Source organism: Desmodus rotundus, chromosome X (assembly GCF_022682495.2).
Source record: "Desmodus rotundus isolate HL8 chromosome X, HLdesRot8A.1, whole genome shotgun sequence".
Lineage (NCBI taxonomy): Eukaryota > Metazoa > Chordata > Mammalia > Chiroptera > Phyllostomidae > Desmodus > Desmodus rotundus.
The window spans coordinates 43,194,130-43,220,191 of record NC_071400.1 but is presented as its reverse complement, the minus strand read 5'-3'; the positions used below and the strand labels follow the sequence as shown (position 1 = coordinate 43,220,191).

The window sequence follows — 26,062 nt, the reverse complement described above, 5'->3', positions numbered from 1 at the left end:
TAATTTGCATCTTAGAGTTTGAGTTTCACTTTCTTACTCTTCATTCCTTTCATTACTTTTTGTCATTTTTGTATCCTCCCAGCCAAAGATAACCTGCACAAAGCAAACTGGACAAGTTAAAGGCATTTTAGTCAACAGGTGGAGTTTTCAAGAGACCATACTCCCATACTGAACATTTTCTACCTCTCATCATCTCTACCAGAAAATATCAAAAAATATAATTCTGACCATCAGAAAAAAATCTGATTATTTTAATGTTCTGCAGATAATCTATTTTTTCTTAATGAGAAAGTATGGTCATTCATTTATGAAGATGTAGCATAAGATCTGCCATTAGTAGGAAAGTTATTTCCTCATTAATATGAATAAATGTTATCAAGTGATTACCATATTATAGGGATTTTGTGTTTGTTATTAATCTTTTCAGCAACATTGTGAAGTAGTATTATGAGCCCCATTTTATAGATATGGCAACAGGGTCAGAGAACATAACTGAGAAGTTCATTTTCTTGTTTGTACATTATGCTATGGCTATTTGAAGCATTATATTGCTAATCAGGTCTTTCTTGTGACAAAGCCATTTGTCAAGTCAGCTGACAGAAGTATGGAATATATTGGTTCGGGTTCTCTGAGATGCAGATGTCATGGCACAATTAGACATGCAAGAGTTTTATTGGGGTGAGGGGTGGAAATAAAGAGAAATACAAAGGAGAGAAACAATGGAGTCCCAAGGGCCAACAGACTGTGATCCAGTTCTGATCCTTGTGGAGAGGGTCAGAAAGAGGGTTAGCTAAGAAATTTTAAACTGCAGAGCAGTTCCAAGGAAGTTTAGCCAAAACCAATGGGAGATCCTTCAGCTAAAGTCATCCATCAGTGGAGTCCTGCTTCTCCCAGGAATGGGCCTGCCCTAGTGCCCTTGCCAAGCACTGCCCTTGTTATAGGCAGCCTGTGGGAAGCATGGCTTTTAAGGCTGTGGCAGATTCAGAGAATAGCCATTGAGACTACCTATCAATTATATTTCTCCCACAGTAGGAGGACTAAGAGGCAGATTTTCATTACTGCCATGGGGACATAGGTTGGGCTAGATTTAGGTGTCTTGAGGCCTTTGACCTAATTAGGAAAGTACATTTACCCATATTTTGCCAACTAAACTCTTTTGATGGTAAGGGTTTTGTCTTACTCATTTTTGTATCTTTCACAGCACCTGATTAGGCGCAAAATAGGTAGTCAGTGATTAATATAGACTGAACATGCCTTGAACAGCAGCAGTCTGACCACTTGCAAAGTAACAGAAATGATTTGATGACAGTTTGCAAATATCAGATGATAATTTCTTTAAATGTCTTTTTTTAATTTTAATTTTTTATTGTTATTCAATTACAGTTGTGTGGCTTTTCTCCCCATCCCTCCACCTCACCCCAGCCAAACCCCCATCCCTCCCCCACTTCCACCCTCCCCCTTGATTTTGTCCATATGTCCTTTATAGTAGTTCCTGTATTCCCCTCTCCTCACTGTCCCCTAAAAACTAGCTCTAAAAAAGCAAACCTAACAAACACTGCTAATTATAACAAAAATCATTAAGGATAATATTTGCTATTATAATCCTTTGCCTTTCCTAATCTAACCCCTTTTTACAGAATGAAAAGCCTCAGATTTGAACTATTAGACAAAGTCTCACAAAATCACTGATAAATCAATGCACACAAACCCAGATAGACACACACATATGCATACACATTCAACTTTCCATACATGGCTGTGATCTGACTTTAACTTTATATAATATTGTAATACCTTCACACTGGCATGCAAAGCAACTCTAAACACATAGAATACATTTCTTTATTCCCAGGATCACCATTAAAGCAAGAAAGAGGGCTTAAGAAAGCTCCTGGGTACACAGGGTTGAATCAAGTTCATGTCATGGGAAGGATAGGGAAAGAAAACAGGAGTGACAGGAGTAAAGCCTTTGGAAGAGTTGAAGTAAGGAAGGGCAAGAGAGAGAAGAAAAGAGGAGAGAGAAAATAAAAGTTGAACTAATGCAGGAGATAACATTGAAATTGTATATATATAATAATGATCTTGGGGTTGACATGGCTAGCATGAATATATTATTGTACCATAAGACAACATTGTCAATATGGGCCAGATGGGTCATCATCAGAAAGTATTAACACTGGGTGGGATCAAATCACCAGCACATGTGGCACCCTCCTGAGAACTTTCAGCCCAGATGTCAAAGGTTGACTAGGAATGAAAGGTGGCAGATGGACACTGCTGTAAAGGAGTTTACCCAGCTGCTGACACTGGAAAATTTTTCCAGCTATGAAACATTTTCTGGGCCAGAATACATAAAATAAATTCTGATACCATTAACTTGAGTACAATTTTCTTGCAAAGAAGCAAAGAGCCAGAAGTGTGACCCAGGGAGAGCACATATTTGAACTGTTTGCTATTATCCTACGGTGTTGTTTCTGTACCTGTCCCTGATCCTTCATATTAATTTGATTCATTTCTGTAACATACTAAAAGGAACACACAAAAGCCCAAGTGTATTCAATAATAATCTGCCTCAGATCTGTATCTTCTTACTCTTCCATTTGCCCATTCAATGAGATCTTCTTCTTAGCTCTCAGACCCCACACACTGACAGCTAATACTTTCCTTAGGCCTTCCTTGCTTTGAAAATCTATTTGATATTTATGTCAACATCAGGAAGGCAAATAATCCAATTTAAAAAATGGGCAAAGGATCTGAATAGACATTTCTCTGAGAAGGGTATGCAGATGGCCCATAGACATGTGAAAAAATGTTAATCATCACTAGCCATCAGAGAGATGCAAATTAAAACCACAATGATTACTGTCAGTTTGTTCTTTATTTCAGTCTCTATGGTTATATTTGCTGGCTTGTTCATTTTGTTGATTTGGTTCCACTTATAGGTGAGATCATATGGTAACCCAAGGGGGGGAGGGATAATTGGAGAAAATAGGTGAAAAGTCATCAAGGAACATATATAAAGGACACATAGACAAAGCCAAAGGGGGCAGTATCAACAGTGGGATGCAGGGATGGGTGGGGTGGGGAGAATGGTGGGGGAAGAATGGAGAAAACTATACTTGAACAACAATAAAAAAAATACCCACAATGAGATATCACCTCACACCTGTTAGAATGGCCATCAATAAACCAACAAAAAGTGTGCTGGTAAAGATGTAAAGAAAAGGGAAACCTAATGCACTGTTGGTGGGAATGAAAACTGGTGCAGCCATTGTAGAAAATAGTATGGAATCTCCTAAAAAATACTAAAAATGGAACTGCCATTTCATCCAGCAATTCCACTGTGTGGATTATAACCTAAGAAAACCAAAACACCAATTCAAAAGAACTTATGCACCCCTATGTTCATACCACTGCTATTTACAACAGCCAAGTATTAGAAACAGCCTAAATGCCCATTAGTTGATGGCTGGATAAAAAATTAAACAAACAAACAAACAAACAAACAAAACTATGGCACAGTGCTTGCTTCCATAGTGAATATACTAAAATTGGAATGATACAGAGAAAACTAGTATGGCCCCTGAGCAAGTATGACACACAAAATTCATGAAGTATTCCATATTTTTATTGAGTCAGCAAGCTGGAGGACAAGGTAGAAAAAAATCCCAGAAATAATAAGGAAAGGAATAAATCCTTAAAAAGAATAAAGAGGGGTTAAGGGAATTGCAGAACAACATGAAACATAATAATATCCATACAATATAGATGCCAGAAGGAGAAGAAGAGGAGCAAGGGATAGAAAATTTGTTTGAAAAGTAATGATGGAAAAATTCCCTAATTTGTTGACAGAAAAAGTCACGCAAGTCCAAGAAGCAAAAAGGGTCCCTATCAAGATGAACTCAAAGAGGCCCACTAAAAGACACATCATAATTAATAAATTCAAATAAAAAGAGAATTTTCAAGGCTGCAAGGGAGAAACAGGAAGTAACATACAAGGGAACCCCAATAAGGCTAGTAGCTGACTGCTCAATAACACTATAAGCAAGAAGGGAATAGCAAGTAATATTACAAGTAATGAAAATCAAAGGCCTGCAACCAAGACTACTCTACCCAGCAAGTCTCTCTTTTAAAATGGAAGGTGAAACAAAGAGTTTCCCAGACAAAAGAAGGCTCAAAGGATATACCTCTAACAAACCAGAACTGCAAGATATGCTAAAGGGACTGCTGTAAGAAGTGGAAGAAAAAGAGTAATAGAGAGAAGAACACAAGTACAAAGGGAATAAAATGGCAATGAGTAAGTACTTGTCAATAATAACCTTAAATGTAAACGGATTAAATGCACCAATCAAAAATTATGGGGGAAGGATTTTTAGGAACAATGATAAAGGACACATGGACAAAACCAAGGGAGGGGGGTGGAAGCAGGGGAGGGAGGTGTGGGTGGCTGGGGTGGAGGGGACAGGTGGGAAGTAAATGCAGACAACTGTAATTGAAAACAATTACAAATATATAAAAAATAAAAACAACAACCAAAAAAGTACATAGGGTAGCTGAGAAGACAACAAAACATGACCCATCTGGGTGGTGCCTACAAGAGATCCACCTCAAAACAAAAGACCTCAACAGGCTGAAAGTGAGAGTTGGAAAAAAATACTCTAAGGAAATGGACAGGAAAAAAAGCCATCATAGCAATACTTATACCAGGCAAAATAGATTTCAAAACAAAGGCCATACAACGAGATACAGAAGGACACTTCATAATAATACTCAAGGGCAGAATCCATGAAGAAGGCATAAATACAAACATATGTACTCCCAATATAGGAAAACCTAAATATATAAGGGAAATCTTGGAGAGCGTCAAGAAAGATATAGACAATAAAACACTTATAGTAGGGGATTTTAACACCCCTGTGTCAACAATGGATAGATGTTCCAAACAAACAAACAAGGATATTGGGGAACTGAACAATATAATAGATCATATGGACCTATTTGATATATACAGAATATTTCACTCCAAAGAAGCAAAACATACATTCTTTCCAAACGTAGAGGGAACATTTTCAAAGATAGACCACATCATGGGACACAAAACAAGTTTCAACAAAATCAAGAAAATTGAAATAATATCAAACATTTTCTTGAATCATATTGTCTTGAAACTACAAACCAACCTCAACAACAACAAAAAAACCCTCAAAAACAGTCAAATTCATAGATACCGAGTAACATGTTATTAAACAATGAGTGTTAACAATGAGATCAAGGAAGAAATCAAAAAGTTCCTGAAAACAAATGAAAATGAAGATACAACAGTCTAAAACCTATAGGACACAGAGAATGCAGTCCTGATAAGGAAGTCCATAACAGTATAGGCCTACCTAAAAAATATAGAAATATTTCAAATAAATAACCTAACCTTATACTTACAACTTCTGGGGAAACAAAAACAAAAAAACCCCAGAGCAAGTAGAAGGGAAGAAATAATCAAAATCAGAGCAGAATTAGCCCTGGCTTGTGTAGCTCAGCCATTGAGCACAGGGCTGTGAATCAAAGGGTTGCCATTTGATTAGGAGATCAAACACACTGCACCACAGAACCCTACAGAACTCTCACCACAGAATTTTATACAGTGAAGACAGGCAGATAAAATACAGTAAACTGAGGTGCAAATACAAGCAAAAAGAATCACCCAAAATTGTAAGACAAGGAAACAACCCTCAATCAAAAGGAAAGAATGGATCTCCAGAAAAAAGAACTAAATGAAATTGAGGCAAACAATCTGTTAGACACAGAATTCAAAATAATTGTTGTAAGGATGCTAAAGTAACCCAGTAAGAACTTCAAGAAACTTCATGGGAGCTACAAGAAACTTAGTGTGAACTACAGCAGAATGAAACAGGACATACAAACTATAAATAATATACAGGAAGAAATGAAGAATACCATATCTGAAATGAAAAATACACTAAAAGGAATTAAAAGCAGCCTACATGAAGCAAAGGACCAAATCAGCAAACTTGAAGAAAACTTAGGGAAAAAAAAAAAAAAAACCAAAACACTCAGTCAGAGCAACAAAATGAATAAAAACACAAAAAGAATGAGAATAGTTTAAGGGAGCTTCAGGACAACATAAAACATACCAATGTTTGCATGATAGGAATACCAGAGGAGAATAAAAGGAGCATGAAATAGAAAACCTGTATGAAAAATTAATGATACAAAGCTACCTTAACAAAGTAAGGACAAAATTCATACAAGTTCAGGAAGCACAGTAGGTCAAAACAAAATGAACTCAAAGAGGCCCACTCCAACACACATCATAAATAAAATGGCAAACTTTAAAGTCAAAGAGAGAATCTTAAAGGCAGCATGGATCTCACCTATAAGTGGAACATAATCAACAAAAAAACAAGCAAGCAAAATATAACCAGAAACATTGAAATAAATAACAAACTGATAGTAACCAGAGGGGAGGGGGGAAAGGGATAATGAGGGGAAATAGGGAAGGGCCATCAAGGAACATGTATAAAGGACATATGGACAAAGCCAAAGGGGGTAGGTTCGAAGGTAGGAGGTGAGGATAGGTGGGGTAGGGTTGGGGAACTTGAATGGCAATAAAAATGTAAAAAATAATAAACAAAGATAAAAGGTAGCATGGGAGAAAGAGCTAGTAACATACAAGGGAGCTCTGATAAGGCTATCAGTTTATTTCTTAATAGAAACACAAGACAGAAGGGATTGCCATGAAATATTCCTGGTAATGAAAGGCAAAGGATTACAACCAAAATACTCCATTCAGAAAGGCTCTCATTTAAAATGGAAGGTGAAATAAAGTGCTTCTCAGACAAAAGAAGGCTAAAATAACACATCTCCACCAAGCAAGCACTGCACAAGATGCTAAAACGACTGCTATGAAAAGGAGAAAAGAGATACAGAGAGAGAAACATAGGAACAGAAAAAATGTCAATAAATAAGTACCTACCAATAATAACCTTAAATGTAAAAGGCTTAAATGTTCCAATCAAAAGACATATGGTAGGGAGAACCAAGATGGCGGCGTAGGTAGACATACTGCGCCTCCTCACACAACCAGAACTGACAGAAAATCCAACAGCAAGGAAGTTCAACACCAAGTAGATAAAAAAGAAGCATACAACCAGACTGGTAGGAGGGGCGGAGACGGGCACTGGGGCGGAGAAGAGTCGCATTGCCATGGTGGGACCTAGACTGGCGGATTGTGGGATGAAAGGGGCAGGCAGTCTGACCACTAGCAGACCCTGTGGCCCCGCATTCGCCCACAGATAAACTGAGAGGGCCCGATTCAGAGTGGCAGAGAACAGGCAGGCAGAGCAGCAGGTAGCACCCTGTGGCCCCACACTCCCCGCGCATAGATAAACAGGGACAAATGGCAGGGAGCAAAGCAGACCGCGTAACCCAGGGCTCCAGTGCGGGGAAATAAAGCCTCAAACCTCTGATTGAAAACACCCTGGGGGTTGGGGCGGCAGCAGGAGAGACTCCCAGCCTCACAGGAGAGACCCACAGGGGCCTAGAGTGTGCACAAGCTCACCCACTCGGAAACCAGCACAGGAGGGACCCAATTTGATTGCGGGTAGCCGAGGGAGTGGCTAAAATCTGGTGGAGAGAGTGGAGCCAGCGCCTTTGCTCCCTCTCTGTCCCTCCCCCATGTATAGTGTCACAGAACAGGGACCAGAATTACCCCGCCCTGGTGAACACCTAAGGCTCCGCCCCTTTAAGTAAGAGACACGCCAAGACAAAAAAAAAAAAAAAAATTGGCCCAAATGACAGAACACTTCAAAGCTCCAGAAAAAATACAACTAAGCGACAAAGAGATAGCCAACCTATCGGATGCACAGTTCAAAACCCTGGTTAATTAAGATGCTCACAGAATTGGTTGAACTTGTTCAAAAACTAGATGAAAAAACAAATGCTATGCCAAGAGAAACAAAGGAAAATATATAGGGAACCAATAGTGATGTGAAGGAAACGGGGACTCACATCAATGGTGTGGACCAGAAGGAAGAAAGAAACATCCAACCAGAAAAGAATGAAGAAACAAGAACTCGGAAAAATGAGGAGAGGCTTAGGAACCTCCAGGACTTCTTGAAACGTTCCAACACCTGAATTATAGGGGTGCCAGAAGGAGAAGAGGAAGAACAAAAAATTGAAAACTTATTTGAACAAATAATGAAGGAGAACTTCCCCAATCTGGTAAAAGAAATAGACTTCCCGGAAGTCCAGGAAGCTCAGGGAGTCCCAAAGAAGCTGGACCCAAGGAGGAACACACCCAGGCACATCATAATTACATTACCTAAGATTAAGCAGGAGGACAGAATCTTAGAAGCAGCAAGAGAAAAGGACACAGTTACCTACAAAGGGGTTCCTGTAAGACTGTCAGCTGATTTCTCAAAAGAGACCTTACAGGCAAGAAGGGACTGGCAAGAAGTATTCCAAGTCATGAAAGGCAAGGGCCTACATCCAAGATAACTGTATCCAGCAAAGCTGTCATTTAGAATGGAAGTGAAGATAAAGTGCTTCTCAGATAAGGTCAAGTTAAAGGAGTTCCTCATCACCAATCCCTTATCATATGAAATGTTAAAGGGACTTATCTAAGAAAAAGAAGATGAGGGGAGCGGAATCCACTTCCCCTCAGTGCCAGGGAAATACCTAGCTGATCTGAGGAGCAGAGCGAACAGCCAACAGTACTCCAGCATATACGAAGATTAGAGACCAAAGATAGAGGACATTGAAAGATCTGACGGTAAGAAGAGTGCTCAAGGACAATAAGGTCCCCGGGAACCGGGACCGCGCGGTACAAGGGCTGCAGAGGCGCCAGCCCTGGCGCAGGGGCTGCTGCAGGAGTCCTGGGAGAGGGCCAGGCTGCGCTGTGAGCAGCCAGGTGCTTGATTGGACCAGGGGGGCTTGAAAAGGAGGAATTTCTCAAAAAGAAAAAGAAAATAGAGATACCAGGGGCTAGTTAGAGAACTCTCGGTGGTGGCCGAGGCCCCTGGCGCCCCTCCCCCCTCCGCCCCTGGACTGCGAACGCGGAACGCGGGATGAGCAGCACCGGCGCTCACCTGAGGTCCGGTTGCGCGCGGTCGCGTGCGCGCAGATTAGCAAACGGGGCCCATACATGAAACCCCGGAGGGGCGCCCACACCTGAAACCTCCAAGATCTTTTGGAGCAGAGACTAGCTGCTCCACCCACAGACCCAAAACCTCCGAACCGAGTACCGCGTGATTCGGTCCCAGGGCGGCCCCGCCCACCCGAGAGTCTCAAGCCCGGGGCGGCTGGATCGGGCCCCCAAGCGTAGAGCCTCTGGCTCGGCGGCGGGCTGCGCGCTCACCAAGCGTAGGGCCGGCTGGATGCGCACTTCCCAAGCACAAAGAGGCTGGCGAGAGTCGTAACACCAAGGCGGCTGAACCAGCAGCTTGCAGCGCGCCAGCCTCCCTAGCCTGGGCGGCTCGATTGGTCGGCCGGCTGCGCGCTCAGAGCCCAAATAACGTCACAAACCCGAAGCAGCTGGATTCCCCTGCTGCGCGCGCACGCGTCTGGAGCCAAAGCGGCTGGAGCAGCCACTCAAGAGTCCCAAGAACAAAGCTTCTGGATTGGCTGATCAACGGCCTGAATGCCTGCCAGGGACCACACCTACAAAACAGTGAAGAGTGTGACCCAGGAAGGAAGAAAAGTGAAACCAATCCTTCCAACCACCCCCTCCCGTTGCACAGACAGGACAACAGCAGAAATAACCTGAACGGTTTAAAGCCAACAGAAGATTTTTTTTTCCCCCTTTTTTTTTTTTCTTTTCCTTTCCCCCTGAACTCCTTCTTCCTCTCTCTCTCTTTTTTTTCTTTCATTCCTTCTTCCTCCCATCCTTTACCATTTTTATGTCTTCTTCCTGCCTTCTTTTATCTATTTCTATGTTTTAATTTTTGTTAAAATTCCTTCTTATCTTGCCTCCGATCTTTCTTTAATCCTTCTTCCCTCCTTCCTTCCTTTCCTCCTTTCCTATTTCCTTTTTCCCTCCTTCCCATCTTTGGTTTTTGTTTGTTTGTTTGTTTGTTTGTTTGTTTTTTCCTTTTCTTTCTCCCCCCCTTTCTATTTTTCCCACAGGCGGGACAACAAAACCTGGAGTGCTGAAAAGACTAGAGTTAGACCGTGTTAAACACATAAACGTCAGCTCAAGACCAGTGAGCACAGGAGATTAAGGAGACAGCACCACCGAATCCCATTGGCATTCTACCATAGAAGTTCATATCATAAACCCAGGGATTCAGAACAAAGCAATTTAAGAAGCAGAGGCCAACAAGAAGAGCCTCACAAACAATGGGAAGACAAAGAAACAATTCCCAAATGAAAGGAAAGGAGGAAGTCTCAGAAAGAATACTAACCGAAAAAGAGGCAAGTCAACTATCAGATACTGAGTTCAAAGCAATGGTCATCAGGAAGCTCACTGAGCTCTCTGAGCTCAAAGAGAACTACAAGAAACTACAAGGAAACTACAATGAACTCACTGCAAACTATATCAACATGAAAAAGGAAATAGAAAATATCAACAAGAGCCAAGAGGAAATGAAGAATACAATTTCTGAATTGAAGAACACAGTAGAAGGAATTAAAAGCAGACTTGATGAAGCAGAGGATCGGATCAGCGAGCTGGAGGATAAAGTAGAAAAAAACACCCAGAAGGAGCAAGAAAAGGAAAAGAGGCTCAGAAAGAATGAAGAGGCAATAAGGGAAATGCAGGACAACATGAAATGTAACAATATCCGTATAATAGGAATACCAGAAGGAGAAGAAGAAGAGCAAGGGATAGAAAACCTGTTTGAAAAAGTAATGATGGAAAATTTCCCTAATCTGAGGAGAGAAAAAGTCACCCAAATCCAGGAATCACAGAGAGTCCCAAACAAGAGGAACCCAAAGAGACCCACTGCAAGACACATCATAATTAAAATGGCAAATTTCCAAGACAAAGAGAGGATCTTAAAGGCAGCAAGGGAGAAAAAGGAAGTAACATACAAGGGAGCCCCAATAAGGTTAGCAACTGACTTCTCAATGGAAACGCTCCAAGCCAGAAGAGAATGGCAAAAAATATTCCAAGTAATGAGAACCAGAGGCCTCCAACCAAGACTACTTTACCCAGCAAGGCTCTCAACCAAGATAGAAGACCAAATAAAGAGCTTCCCAGACAAAAGAAGTCTAAAAGAATACATCTCCACCAAACCAGCTCTGCAAGAGATGCTAAAGGGACTGCTTTAAGGAAAGGAAGGAAAAGAGAAAGACAGAGGAACACAGGTAGGAAATAATGGCAATGAATAACTACCTATCGATAATAACCTTAAATGTAAATGGATTAAATGCTCCAATCAAAAGACATAGAACAGCTGAATGGATAAGAAAACATGACCCACACATATGCTGCCTACAAGAAACCCATCTCAGGACAAAAGACTTACACAGACTGAAAGTGAAGGGCTGGAAACAAATTTTCCAAGCAAACGGACAGGAAAAAAAAGCAGGGGTAGCAATACTCATATCAGACAAAATAGACTTCCAAAGAAGGGCGATAAAGAGAGACCCAGAAGGTCACTTCATAATACTCAAAGGAAGAATCCACCAAGAAGACATAAACATTATAAATATATATGCACCCAACATAGGAGCACCCAAATACATAAAGAAAATCTTGGAGGATTTCAAGAAAGATATTGACAGCAACACAATTATAGTAGGGGATTTTAACACCCCACTATCAAAAATGGACAGGTCTTCCAAACAAAAGATTAACAAAGATATTGTGTCACTTAACAATACCCTAGAGGAAATGGACTTAACTGATATATACAGAGCTTTTCATCCCAAAGAAGCAAAATACACAGTCTTTTCAAGTGTCCATGGAACTTTTTCAAAGATAGACCACATGATAGGACACAAAGCAACCCTCAACAAATTCAAGAAAATTGAAATCATATCAAGCATCTTCTCTGACCACAAGGGTCTGAAACTAGAAACCAACCCCAAGGGTAAAAACCCAAAACACTCAAAATCATGGAGACTGAATAGCATGCTATTAAACAATGAATGGGTCAAGAACGAGATTAGGGAAGAAATCAAAAACTTCCTGGAAACAAATGAAAACGAACTCACAACAACCCAAAACCTATGGGACACAGCAAAGGCAGTCCTGAGAGGGAAGTTCATAGCAATACAGGCCTACCTTAAGAAGTTAGAAACAGTTCACACAAACAACCTAACCCTACGCCTACAAGAACTGGAGGAACAACAACAAAGACAGCCCAGAGCAAGCAGAAGGAAGGAAATAACCAAGATCAGAGCAGAACTAAATGACATAGAGACTAAAAGCACAATTGTAAGGATCAATGAATCCAGAAGCTGGTTCTTTGAAAAGATAAACAAAATCGACAAGCCTTTAAGTAGGCTTATCAAGAAGAAAAGAGAGAGGATCCAAATAAACAGAATTAGAAATGAAAGTGGAGAGATTACAACTGATACCACAGAAATACAAAGGATCGTAAGAAATTACTATGAAGACCTATATGCTAAGAAATTTGAAAACCTAGATGAAATAGACACATTTCTAGAAAAATATAATCTTCCAAAACTGACTGAAGAAGAAGCAGAAAACCTGAACAGACCAATATCAGCAAAGGAAATTGAAGCAGTCATCAAGAAACTCCCATCACACAAAAGCCCTGGACCAGATGGTTTCACAGGAGATTTCTACAAAGCATTTAAGGAAGAACTAACCCCTATCCTTCACAGACTATTCGAAAAAATCCAAACTGATGGAAGACTCCCAAACTCTTTTTATGAAGCCAACATCATCCTAATCCCAAAACCAGATAAAGACACAACGAAGAAAGAAAACTTCAGGCCAATATCGCTGATGAACATAGACGCTAAAATTCTCAACAAAATATTAGCAAACCGCATCCAGCAATATATTAAAAAGATCATCCACCATGACCAAGTGGGATTCATCCCAGGGATGCAAGGATGGTACAATATTCGCAAATCAATAAACATAATACATCACATCAACAACAGCAAAGACAAAAATCACATGATCATATCAATAGATGCGGAAAAAGCATTCGATAAGATACAGCACCCATTTCTGATAAAAACACTCAGCAAAGTGGGAATAAAGGGAGCAGTCCTCAACATAATTAAGGCCATATATGAGAGACCTACAGCCAACATCACACTCAATGGACAAAAACTTAGAGCTTTCCCAATAAGATCAGGAACAACACAAGGATGTCCTCTCTCACCACTCCTATTCAACATAGTATTGGAAGTCCTAGCCACAGCAATCAGACAAGAAAAAGCAATAAAAGGCATCCAAATTGGAAAGGAGGAAATGAAACTGTCACTGTTTGCAGACGACATGATAGTGTACATGGAAAACCCTATAGACTCCACTCAAAAACTACTCGACCTAATAAATGAATTTGGCAAAATAGCTGGATACAGAGTCAATACCCAGAAATCAAAGGCATTCCTGTACACCAACAACGAAACTGCAGAAACACAAATCAGGAAAAAAATCCCATTCGATATAGCAACAAGAAAAATAAAGTACCTAGGAATAAACCTAACCAAGGAAGTAAAAGACCTGTACTCAGAAAACTACACAACACTGAAGAAAGAAATTAAGGAAGATACAAACAAATGGAAGCATGTACCATGTTCATGGATTGGAAGAATTAACATCATCAAAATGGCCATACTACCCAAAGCAATTTATAGATTCAATGCAATCCCTATTAGAGTACCCATGACATATTTCACAGATATAGAACAAACATTGCAGAAATTCATATGGAACCATAAACGACCTCGAATAGCAGCAGCAATTTTGAGAAAGAAGGACAAAGCAGGAGGTATCACAATACCTGATATCAAACTGTATTACAAGGCCACGGTAATCAAAACAGCCTGGTACTGGCATAAAAACAGGCTCATAGACCAATGGAACAGAATAGAGAGCCCAGAAATAAACTCAAATGTATACGATCAATTAATATTTGACAAAGGAGGCAGGAGCATAAAATGGAGCAAAAACAGCCTCTTCAACAGATGGTGTTGGGAGATCTGGACAGCTACGTGCAAAAAAATGAAACTCGATCACCAACTTACGCCATACACGAAAATAAACTCAAGATGGATAAAAGACTTAAATATAAGCCGTAACACCATAAAAGTCCTTGAGGAAAACATTGGCAGGAAAATCTCAGACATTCCACGCAGCAACATCCTCACAGACACATCCCCTAAAGCAAGGGACATAAAGGAAAGAATAAACAAATGGGACCTCATCAAAATAAAAAGCTTCTGCATGGCTAAAGAAAACAGCACCAAATTACAAAGAGAACCAACAATATGGGAAAGCATATTTGCCAATGATACCTCAGACAAGGGCCTGATCTCCAAAATATATAAAGAACTCACACGACTCCACTCCAGGAAGACAAACAACCTAATTAAAAAATGGGCAAAGGACTTGAACAGACACTTCTCCAAGGAAGACATACAGAAGGCCCAGAGACATATGAAAAGATGCTCAGCATCCCTAGCCATCAGAGAGATGCAAATTAAAACCACAATGAGGTATCATCTCACACCAGTCAGAATGGCCAACATAAACAAATCCACAAACAAATGTTGGAGAGGATGCAGAGAAAAGGGAACCCTCGTGCACTGTTGGTGGGAATGCAGACTGGTGAGGCCACTGTGGAAAACAATATGGAATTTCCTCAGAAAACTAAAAATGGAACTGCCCTTTGACCCAGTAATTCCGCTCCTGGGATTATACCCTAAGAACACTGAAACACCAACCCAAAAGAATCTGTGCACCCCAATGTTCATAGCAGCACAATTTACAATAGCCAAATACTGGAAGCAACCGAAGTGCCCATCAGCAAACGAGTGGATCCAAAAACTATGGTATATTTACACAATGGAATTCTATGCAGCAGAGAGAAAGAAGGAGCTTATACCCTTTGCAACAGCATGGATGAAACTGGAGAGCATTATGCTAAGTGAAATAAGCCAGGAAGTGAGGGACAAATACCATATGATCTCACCTTTAACTGGAACATAAGCAATAGAAGGAAAAAGCAAACAAAATATAACCAGAGACATTGAAGTTAAGAACAATGTAACAATAGCAAGGGTGGGGGTGGGGGGTGGGGGCGGGGACAGTGGGTAGAGGGGATTACAGGAACTACTATAAAGGACACATGAACAAATCCAAGGGGGAGGGTGGAGAGGGGGGAGGGAAGTGGGTTCACCTGGGGTGGGGTGAAGGGATGGGGGAAAAGGCATACAACTCTAATTAAATAACAATAAATAAATTTAAAAAAAAAAGTGGAAAAAAAAAAAAGAAGATGAAAAATATGAACAGTACAAATGACAGCAAACTCACAGTTATAAACAAACACACCTAAAACCAAAGCAAAAGAAAACTAAGCAAACAACTAGAAGAGGAACAGAACCACAGAAATGGAGATCACATGGAGGGTTATCAATAGGGGATTGGGAGGGGGAGAGAGGGGGGAAAGGTACAGAGAATAAATAGTATAAATGATAGGTGGGAAATAGACAGGGGGAGGGTAAGAATAGTGTAGGAAACGTAGAAGCCAAAGAACGTATAAGTATGACCCATGGACATGAACTATAGGGGGGGATTGTGTGAGGGAGGGGGTGGGCAGGATGGAGTTGAGTGAAGGGGCGGAAATGGGACAACTGTAATAGCATAATCAATAAATATTTAAAAAAATAAAATGAAACAAAAAAAAAGACATAGGGTAGCTGAATGGATAAGAAAACATAACTTGCATATATGCTGCCTACAATATGCCCATGTCAGAACAAAAGAAATACACAGGTTTAAAGTGAAGGGATAGAAAAATATTCTATGCATATGGACTTAAAAAAAAAAGCTGGGTAACAATACTTATATCAGACAAAATAGACTTTAAAGCAAAGGCCATAAGAAGGGACAAAGGGCAGTTCCATTTTTAGTTTTCTGAGTACATTTACACAATGGAATTCTATGCAGCAGAGATAAAAAAGGAGCTTATACCCTTTGAAACAGCATGGATGGAGCTGGAGAGCATTATGCTAAGTGAAATAAGCCAAGAGGTGAGGGACAAATACCATATGATCTCACCTTTAACTGGAACATAATCAGCAAAAGAAAAAACAAACAAAATATAACCAGAGGCATTGAAATTAAGAACATTGTAACAGTAGCCAGAGTGGAGTGGGGACGGGATAGTGGGGAGAGGGGTCTACAGTAACTACTATAAAGGACACAAGGACAAAATCAAGGGGGAGGGCAGAGGTGGGGGAGGGAGGTGGTTTCGGCTGGGGTGGGGTGGAGGGATGGGAAGAAAATGCAGACAATTGTACCTGAATAAAAATTTAAAAAAATAAAAAAGAAAATTAATAAAAAAGTAAGAAATAAAACAATTTTAAAAAAAGGGACAAAGAAAGAGAGTATATAATATTCAAGGGAGTCATCCTACAGAAGGATATAACCCTTTTAAACATATATGCACTCAACATATGAGCAACTAAACATATAAGAAAATCTTGGAGGACTTTAAGAAAGATATTGACAACAACACAGAGGATTTAACACCCAGCTGTAAATAAAGAGTAGGTCTTCAAAACAAAGGATCAACAAGGATATTGTAGTATTGAAAGACACCCTAGATCAAATGGACTTAAATGATATATGCAGAATATTTAACTCTCAAAAAGCAAAAGAGATATTTTTTTTCAAATGCACATGGAACATTTTCAAAGATAAACCACATAGTAGAACACAAAACAAGCCTCAAAATATTAAAGAAAATTGATATCATATCAAGCATGTGCTCAGACTATAATGCATTGAAACTAAAAACCAACCTCAAGTAAAAGCTCAAAAATGTTCAAATATATTGAGACTGAATAAGATGATATTGTATAATGAATGGGTCAGCAATGATATCAAGGGAGAAATCAGAAAGTATCATCTTTATATGTTTTCCCCTATGATTGGTTCACTTTTTATTTTGCTCATATTTCCTTTAGCCATGCAGAAGATTTTAATTTGATGTAGTCCCATTTGTTTCTTCTTTTTTTCTATCCTTTGCACTAGGATACATATCAGTGAAAACAATGCTGCATGGGATATCTGAAATTTTTCTGCCTATGTTCTTCTCTAGGACTTTTACAGTGCCATAATTTATATAAGTCTTTTATCTATCGAGTTTATTTTAGTTGTTTATAACTAAAGACTTAGTTTATAAGTTGTTAGTATAGTTTCTTTTTTTTGCATGTAGCTGTCTAGATCTGCCAACACCATATGTTGAAGATGCTATTGAAAGGCTGGCACAACATTCACAAATCAATAAACATAATACACCACAAAAACAAAAGTAAAGACAGTCAAGAGTGTCTCAGAGGGGTGGGAAGATGGCAGCGAGATAGGTGGGAGCAGAGTCCACTTCCCCTCAACAACCAGTGAAACACCTAGCTGATCTGAGGAACAGAGTGAACAGCCAATGGTATTCCAGCATATATGAAGATCGGAGACCAAAGATAGAGGACATTGAAAGATCAGATGGTAAGAAGAGTGCCTAAGGACAATAAAGTCCCTGGGACCAGCTTAGGGACCAGGGCCACTGAAGCCCCCGGACTGGGCGCAGGGTCTGCTGCAGGATTCTTGGGAGAGAGCCAGCCGGGGCTCTGTGAGAGGCCAGGTGCTTGTTTGGACCAGTGGGGCTTGAATAGGAAGAATTTCTCGAAAAGAAAAAGAAAATGGAGGCACTCAGCGGCTAGTTAGAGAACTCTCCCCAGCAGCCGCAGGCTCTTGCTCCCCTAGCCCCTCAGTCCCTGGACTGTGAAGACTGCATAAGCAGCCACGGCACACACCTGAAGCCCCGTTGGCATGCACCCAGATCAGTGGACTGGGCTCCCACAACTGAAACCCCGGGTGGGCGCACACCCTGATAAATGGCCCAGCTGCCTGGGCGCACAGACCCAAAAGCGCCCCTGTGGGCATGCACCTCGATCAGCACTCTGGATGCAGAAACCTGAAACCCGGACTGGGTGCACACACTTGAAACCTCAGGTGGGTGCGCACCCAGATCAGCGGCTAGCTGCCCCACACACAGCCCAAAGCTGGGGATCTGCCATGCAACCCCATAAATGGCCTGGCTGCCTGCTGAGGACCACACCTAAAAGCACAGGTTCTGAACAACTCCCACCTAGTCACTGCTCACAGAGCCCTGCAGGGCCCACTCGCTCTCTCAGAGGAAGGCAGAATGCCCAGCAGAGGGGAGCTGCAGGCCTAGGGGAGATTCCAGTCCCCGGAAAGACTTGACTCAGTAGGCAGCAGAACTACCCCTAAGGAGCACCAAGAGCCCCTAGTATCTAAGATAGCAAAGAGCAAAAAGGTGCAGTGTGAGCTGCCCCTAATTGGTGCAACTCAAGGACAGCACAACTGGTGAACTAAAGGCCTAGGAGGGAGCAGAGGGACCCTGACGAACTGGAATGAACGCTGAACAACAGCAAAGAGTGTGGCTCAGGAAGGGACAAAAGTGAAACCAATCCCTCCAACCGCCCCCTCCAGTTTCACAGACAGGAAGACCAGCAGGACTAACAGGACTGGTTTAAAGCCTGTGCAAGACTTTTTTCTTCTTCTTCTTCTTCTTTTTCTTTTTTTTCTCTCTCTTCTTTTTTTCCCCTTTCCCCCTAAATTCCGTCTTTCTTTCTGTCCTTTGTTCTTTTTCTATTCCTTCTTCCTTCCATTCTTTACCTTTCTTATTCCTTCTTCCAGCATTCTTTTATTTATTTTTTTGTTTTAATTTTTGTTAAAATTCCTTCTTATCTTTCCTCTGATCTTTTTATTCTTTCTTCCTTCTTTCCTTCCTTCCATTTCTTTTCTAATCCCTTTTTCCCTCCTTCACTTCTCCTTTCTTTTCCTTCTTTCTCATTTTCCCACTAGTAAGACAATAAAACCTGGAGTGCTGAAAAGACCAGAGTTAGACCATGTTAGACCCATAAACGTCAGCTCAAGAAAAGTGAGCAAAGAAGATTAAGGAGACAGCACCACTGAATACCATTGGCATTCTACCGTAGAAGTCATACCATAAACCCAGGGAGTCAGAAGAGATCAATTTAAGAAGAAGAGGCTAACAAAAACAGTCTCACAAACAATGGGAAGACAAAGAAACAATCCCCAAATGAAAGGAAAGGAGGAAGACTCAGAAAGAATGCTAACTGAAAAAGAGGCAAGTCAACTATCAGATACTGAGTTCAAAGCAATGGTTATCAGGAAGCTCACTGAGCTCACAGAGAACTACCAGAAACTACAGGGAAACTACAATGAACTCACTGCAAACTATATCAACATGAAAAAGGAAATAGAAACTATCAACAAGAGCCAAGAGGAAATGAAGAATACAATTTCTGAACTAAACAACACAGTAGAAGGAATAAAAATCAGAACTGATGAAGCAGAGGACCGCATCATCAAGATGGAGGACAAAGTAGAAAAAACACACCCAGAATGAGCAAGAAATGGAAAAGAGGCTCAGAAAGAATGAAGAGAGATGAAGGGAAATGCAGGACAACATGAAACATAATAATATCCATATAATAGAGATAAGAGAAGGAGAGGAAGAAGAGCAAGGGATAGCAAACCTGTTTGAAAAAGTAATGATGGAAAATTTCCCTAGTCTGACGAGAGAAAAATTCACACAAATCCAAGAATCCCAAACAAAGAATCCCAAACAAGAGGAAGCCAAAGAGGCCCACTGCAAGACACATCATAATTAAAATGGCAAAATTCCAAGAAAAAGAGAGGATCCGAAAGGCACAAGGGAGAAAAAGGAAGTAAGATACAAGGCATCCCCTATAAGGTTAGCAACTGACTTCTCAATGGAAATGCTCCAAGCCAGAAGAGAATGGCAAAAAATATTCCAAGAAATGAGAACCAGAGGTCTACAACCAAGACTACTTTACCCAGCAAAGCTCTCAATCAAGATAGAAGGCCAAATAAAGAGTTTCCCACACAAAAGAAGTCTAAAAGAATACACGTCCACCAAACCAGTTCTGCAGGACATGCTAAAGGGGCTGCTTTAAGGAAAATAAGGAAAAGAGAAACAGAGAGGAAAAAGGTATGAAAATACGACAATGAATAACTACCTATCGATAATAACCTTAAATGTAAATTGAGTAAATGCTCCAATCAAAAGATATAGAGTAGATGAATGGATACGAAAACATGACCCACACATATGCTGCATACAAGAGACCCATCTCAGGACAAAAGACCTTCACAGACTAAATGTAAAGGGCTGAAAACAAATTTTCCAAGCAAACATACAGGAAAAAAAAAAAAAGCAGGGGAGCAATACTCATATCAGACAAAATAGACTTCAAACGAAGAGCCATAAAGAGAGACCCAGAAGGTCACTTCATAATACTCAAAGGAAGAATCCACCAAGAAGACATAAACATTGTCAATATATATGCTCCCAATATAGGAGTGCCCAAATACTTAAAGAAAATCTTGGAGGACTTAAAGAAAGATATTGACAGCAACACAGTTATAGTAGGGGATTTTAACACGCCACTGTCAAAAATGGACAGATATTCCAAACAAAATATGAAGAAATATATGGTGTCACTTAACAATACCCTAGAGGAAATGGACTTAACTGATATATAGAGAGCTTTTCATCCCAAAGAAGCAAAATACACATTCTTTTTAAGTGTACATGGAACATTTTCAAGATAGACCACATGATACGATACAAAGCAAGCCTCAAAAATTTCAAGAAAACTGAAATCATACCAAGCATTTTTGCTGACAATAAGGGACTGAAACTAGAAACCAACCCCAAAGGAAAAACCCCAAAATTCTCAAAATCATGGAGACTGAATAGCATGCTATCAAACAGAGAATGGGTCAAGAACGAGATTAGGGAAGAAATCAAAAACTTTCTGGAAACAAATGAAAATGAACTCACAACAACCCAAAACCTATGGGACACAGCAAAGGCAGTCCTGATAGGGAAGTTCATAGCAATACAGGCCTACCTTAAAAAGATAGAAACATTTCAAACAAACAACCTAACCCTATACCTAAAAGAACTCGAGGAACAACAAAAAAGACAGCCCAGAGGAAGTTGAAGGAAGGAAATAACCAAGATCAGAGCAGAGTTAAATAACATAGAGACTAAAAGCATAATTCAAAAGATCAATGAATCCAAGAGCTGGTTCTTTGAAAAGATAAACAAAATCAACAAGCCTTTAAGTAGGCTCATCAAGAAAAAAAGAGAGAGGATCCAAACAATCACAATTAGAAATGAAAGAAGAGAGATTACAACTGATACCAGAGAAATACAAAGGATTTTAAGAAATTACTATGAAGAACTGTATGCCAAGAAATTTGAAATCCTGGGTGAAATAGACACATTTCTAGAAAAATATAATCTTCCAAAACTGAAGGAAGAAGAAGCAGAAAACCTGAACAGATCAATAACAGCAGACGGAATTGAAGCAGTCATCAAAAAAACTCCCAACACACAAAAGCCCTGGACCAGATGGTTTCACAGGAGAATTCTACAAAGCATTTAAGGAAGAAATAACCCCTATCGTTCACAGACTATTTGAAAAAATCCAAACTCATGGAAGACTCCCCAACTCTTTATGAAGTCAGCATCATCCTAATCCCAAAACCAGATAAAGACAATGAAGAAAGAAAACTTCCAGCCAATAACACTGATGAACATAAACGCTAAAATTCTCAACAAAATATTGGCAAACCATGTCCAGTATTACATTAAAAAGATCATACACCATGACCAAGTGGGATTCATCCCAGGGATGCAAGGATGGTACAACATTAGCAAATTAATAAACATAATACATCATATAAACAGCAGGAAAGACAAAAATCACATGATCACATCAATAGATGTGGAAAAAGCATTTGATAAATACAGCACCCTTTTCTGATAAAAACACTTAGCAAAGTGGGAATAGAGGCAGCAGCATTCTTCAACATAGTAAGGGCCATATATGAGAGACATACAGCCAACATCATACTCAATGCACAAAAACTTAGAGCTTTCCCACTAAGATCAAGAACAAGACAATGATGCCCTCTTTCACCACTCCTATTCAACATATTATTGGAAGTCCTACCCACAGCAATCAGACAAGAAAAAGAAATAAATGGAACCCAAATTGGAAAGGAGGAAATGAAACTGTCACTGTTTGCAGATGACATGACAGTGCACATAGAAAATCCTATAGACTCCACTGAAAAACTACTTGACCTAATAAGTGAATTTGGTAGAAGTGCTGGATACAAAGTCAAAACTCAGAAATCAAAGGCATTACTGTACACCAACAACGAAACTGCAGAAACAGAAATCAGGAAAAAAATCCCATTTTGATATGGCAACAAGAAAAATAAAGTACCTAGGAATAAACGTAACCAAGGAGGTAAAAGACCTGTACTCAGAAAACTACACAACACTGAAGAAAGAAATGAAGGAAGACACAAACAAATGGAAGCATGTACCATGCTCATGGATTAGAAGAATTAACATCATCAATATGGCCATACTACCCAAAGCGATTTATAGATTCAATGCAATCTCCATTAAAGTACCCATGACATATTTCACAGATATAGAACAAACATTTCAGAAATTCATATGGAACCATAAATGACCCTGAAAGCTGCAGCAATTTTGAGAAAGAAGAACAAAGCAGGAGGGATCAGAATACCTGATATCAAACTGTATTACAAGGCCACTGTAATCAAAACAGCCTGGTACTGGCAAAAAAAACCAGGCACATAGAACAATGGAACAGAACAGAGGTCCCAGAAATAAACCCACGTGTATACAGTTAATTAATATTTGACAAAGGAGTCAGGAGTATAAATAGGAACAAAAACAGCCTCTTCAACTGATGGTGTTGGGAGATCTGGACAGCTTTCACGCAAAAAAATGAAACTCGATCACCAACTTACGCCATACACAGAATGAAATTCAAGATGGACAAAAGACTTAAATATAAGTTGTAATACCATAAAAGTCCTAGAGGAAAACATTGGCAGGAAAATCTCAGATATTCCACTCAACAACATCCTCACAGACATGTCCCCTAAAGGAAGGGACATAAGGTAAAGAATAAACAAATGGGACCTTATCAAAATAAAAAGCTTCTGCATGGCTAAAGGAAACAGCATTAAAATACAAAGAGAACCAACAGTATGGGAAAACATATTTGCCAATGATACCTCAGACAAGGGCCTGATCTCCAAAATATATAAAGAACTCACACGACTCCACTCCAGGAAGAGAAACAACCCAATTAAAAGATGGGAAAAGTACTTGAACAGCCACTTCTCCAAGGAAGACATACAGAGGGCCCAGAGACATATGAAAAGATGCTCAGCATCACTAGCCATCAGAAAGTTGCAAATTACAACCACCATGAGGTACCATCTCCCACCAGTCAGTGGCCAACATAACCAAATCCACAAACAAATGTTGGAGAGGATGAGGAGAAAAGGAAACCTTAGCGCACTGTTGGTGGGAATGCAGCCTGGTGAGGCCAGTGTGGAAAAGAGTATGGAATTTCCTCAGAAAACTAAAAATGGAACTGCCCTTTGACCCAGCAATTCCACTGCTGGGATTATACCCTAAGAGCCCTGAAACACCCATCCAAAAGAACCTGTGCACCCCAATGTTGAAAGCAGCACAATTTACAATAGCCAAGTACTGAAAGCAACCTAAGTGCCCATCAGCGAATGAGTGGATCCAAGAACTATGGTATATTTACACAGTGGAATTATATTCAGCACAGAGAAAGAAGGAGCTTATACCCTTTGCAACAGCATGGATGGAACTGGAGAGCATTATGCTAAGTGAAATAATCCAGAAGTTGAGTGTCAAATACCTACTGTATGATCTCACCTTTAATTGGAACCTAATCAACAGAAGAAAAAAGAAAAAAAAAATTATAACCAGAGACATTGAAGTTAAGAGCTATCTAACAAAAAACAGAGGGGAGTGGGGAGGGGATATTGGGGAGAGTGGTTTTCAGGAACTACTATAAAGTGCACAGGGACAAAACCATGTGGAGGTAGGAGGCAGTGGAAGGAGGTGGTTTAGGCCTTAGTTGGGTGGAGGGATGGGGAGAAAATGCAGACAACTCTAATTGAAGAGCAATAAAAAATGTTCAATAAAAAAATTAAAAAATGTTCATGCACACTCAAGTGTTTTGTCGGTCATGTATGAAGTCAAGAAAATTTGTTTCTTAATGGCCTCATATCTTTTTAGGCTGTATATATTGCATAACCTCACATGCTATTTGAGAGTTTTCCAATTTGAAGTTTTTAAAGCCTAAGTCTATCTACTTTGAGCTTAACCACCTGTTTTCAGTATTGTATTTACTTTGCCATCAGGACTAACAGAGCACTTATACTAGCATTTTGCACCTGTCAATAAGTTTCAGCCATTAACAATTAGTTGGGAAGCACAAGAGCCTGGGTTTATGGAGGGGGGCACACATGGACAAACTGGTTTATCTGTGTTAATATTTGTACTGAAAAGGCTTTGTGTACTTTAATGACCAATATTTACATTATTTTTTAAAAAAGCATTTGACAAGGTTTGTGGCCTTTAGGAAAATAGCTGTGCACAATGAAAACAAATGCTATCAGCAGTTTAATCTCCAAACAAAAATCCTGGCATATATGATCCTCTTGTAAATGGCCCTTAATGGATAGGTGGGTGTTTTGAGCCTGTTGCAGCTTTATTTGTAGTTATGGTACGAGAGAAAATAAACTGAAACAGCAAAATTATTCATGTGGTGGCTGATATGGTGGTGGGGCGTTCTTGGGGGAAGTGTCTTGCAAGTGAGTCCAAGATTAGTCCCTGCTGGTGCTAGGCATTCCTGACCAGTTAAGCCACTAAAAGTTTCCTGCACGCTTATTTTTTTTCTAGTCAATTCTTGGCTGTAATTCAAATCCTCAATATAAAAACTGAATGAATTTAGATACGTTATATCAACAGTAACAGCTACTAAAAGCTCTTCCAATATATTTTTTAAAAACATAAGTAATTTTCATAGTCTTTGGCCAGATGTAAAGCATGATAAGTATGCATAGATAGACATGATTGTGGCTTTTCACAGATTTTTATTTTTATTTTTAGAAGATATAAAGGAAGCTAAAGGGAAGACTCCAAGTTTGACTTGACTTGACCAGCTGTAATGAGAAACCAATGACTCCACAGAGAACCATGGAAAACAGTATGCCATATGTCACTTCTGCCAATAGGCTTCTTGTCTTAGGTTATAACACATGGCTTTTTTTATGTGTGAGTTTGTGGGGTTCTTTTTTCCCTTTTTCTCTTTCTTTGTTCTTGTTTTGGGGCAGAGGGAGATGTGCAGGGAGCAGATGACAATGAAAATTTGGTTAGAAATGATGGAGCTGGGAGTGGATTGCTATTCTTCAATAAAGATAAGTGATAATTATTACTAGTGTGAAAGCAATGTAAATTGTAAATTTAAAATTTTGGTTTTGGGAGAAAAACTTAATTAAATCTCATTTTCTATCAGTGTTCACCTTTTTATTTAGGTTTTCCTTTTCTTGAAGGTATTGTCTTTAGTTCCAGGTACAGAGTTCCTGTGTTTTCAGATGTATTAGATCTTCTGTTATTCACTCTTTTTGAATTTCTGCATTCAGGATCTTCTTAATCATGACATTCTGAATGCTTCACAAATGTTCATATCTTCCTTGTGCCAGATTTCTTAAGGATTTAACTTGGCAGTGTATGGAAAATGACCAATAGAGAGTTATGGTAGTTTGTCTCTCATGCAATGCAGTAAGCTCCCAATGGCTCCTTTTTGATGATTTAAAAGGTTATAATCATGATGTATGTTCAGTTTAAGACAGATGTGTTTTACAATTGTAAATTTATAT

At 39.8% G+C, this 26,062-nt stretch overlaps 1 protein-coding gene and 1 non-coding gene across 2 annotated transcripts in view; one reads left to right on the top strand and one right to left on the bottom strand.

Annotated features, from left to right (window-relative positions):
• Nucleotides 1-26,062, bottom strand: part of IL1RAPL2 (interleukin 1 receptor accessory protein like 2) — a 1,002,993-nt gene that overhangs the window by 171,815 nt on the left and 805,116 nt on the right. The gene's annotated exons all lie outside the window — the stretch shown is intronic.
• On the top strand, nucleotides 3,526-3,629 carry LOC112296904 (U6 spliceosomal RNA). The gene has a single exon (XR_002973992.2). It is a non-coding gene; the product is annotated as a U6 spliceosomal RNA (small nuclear RNA).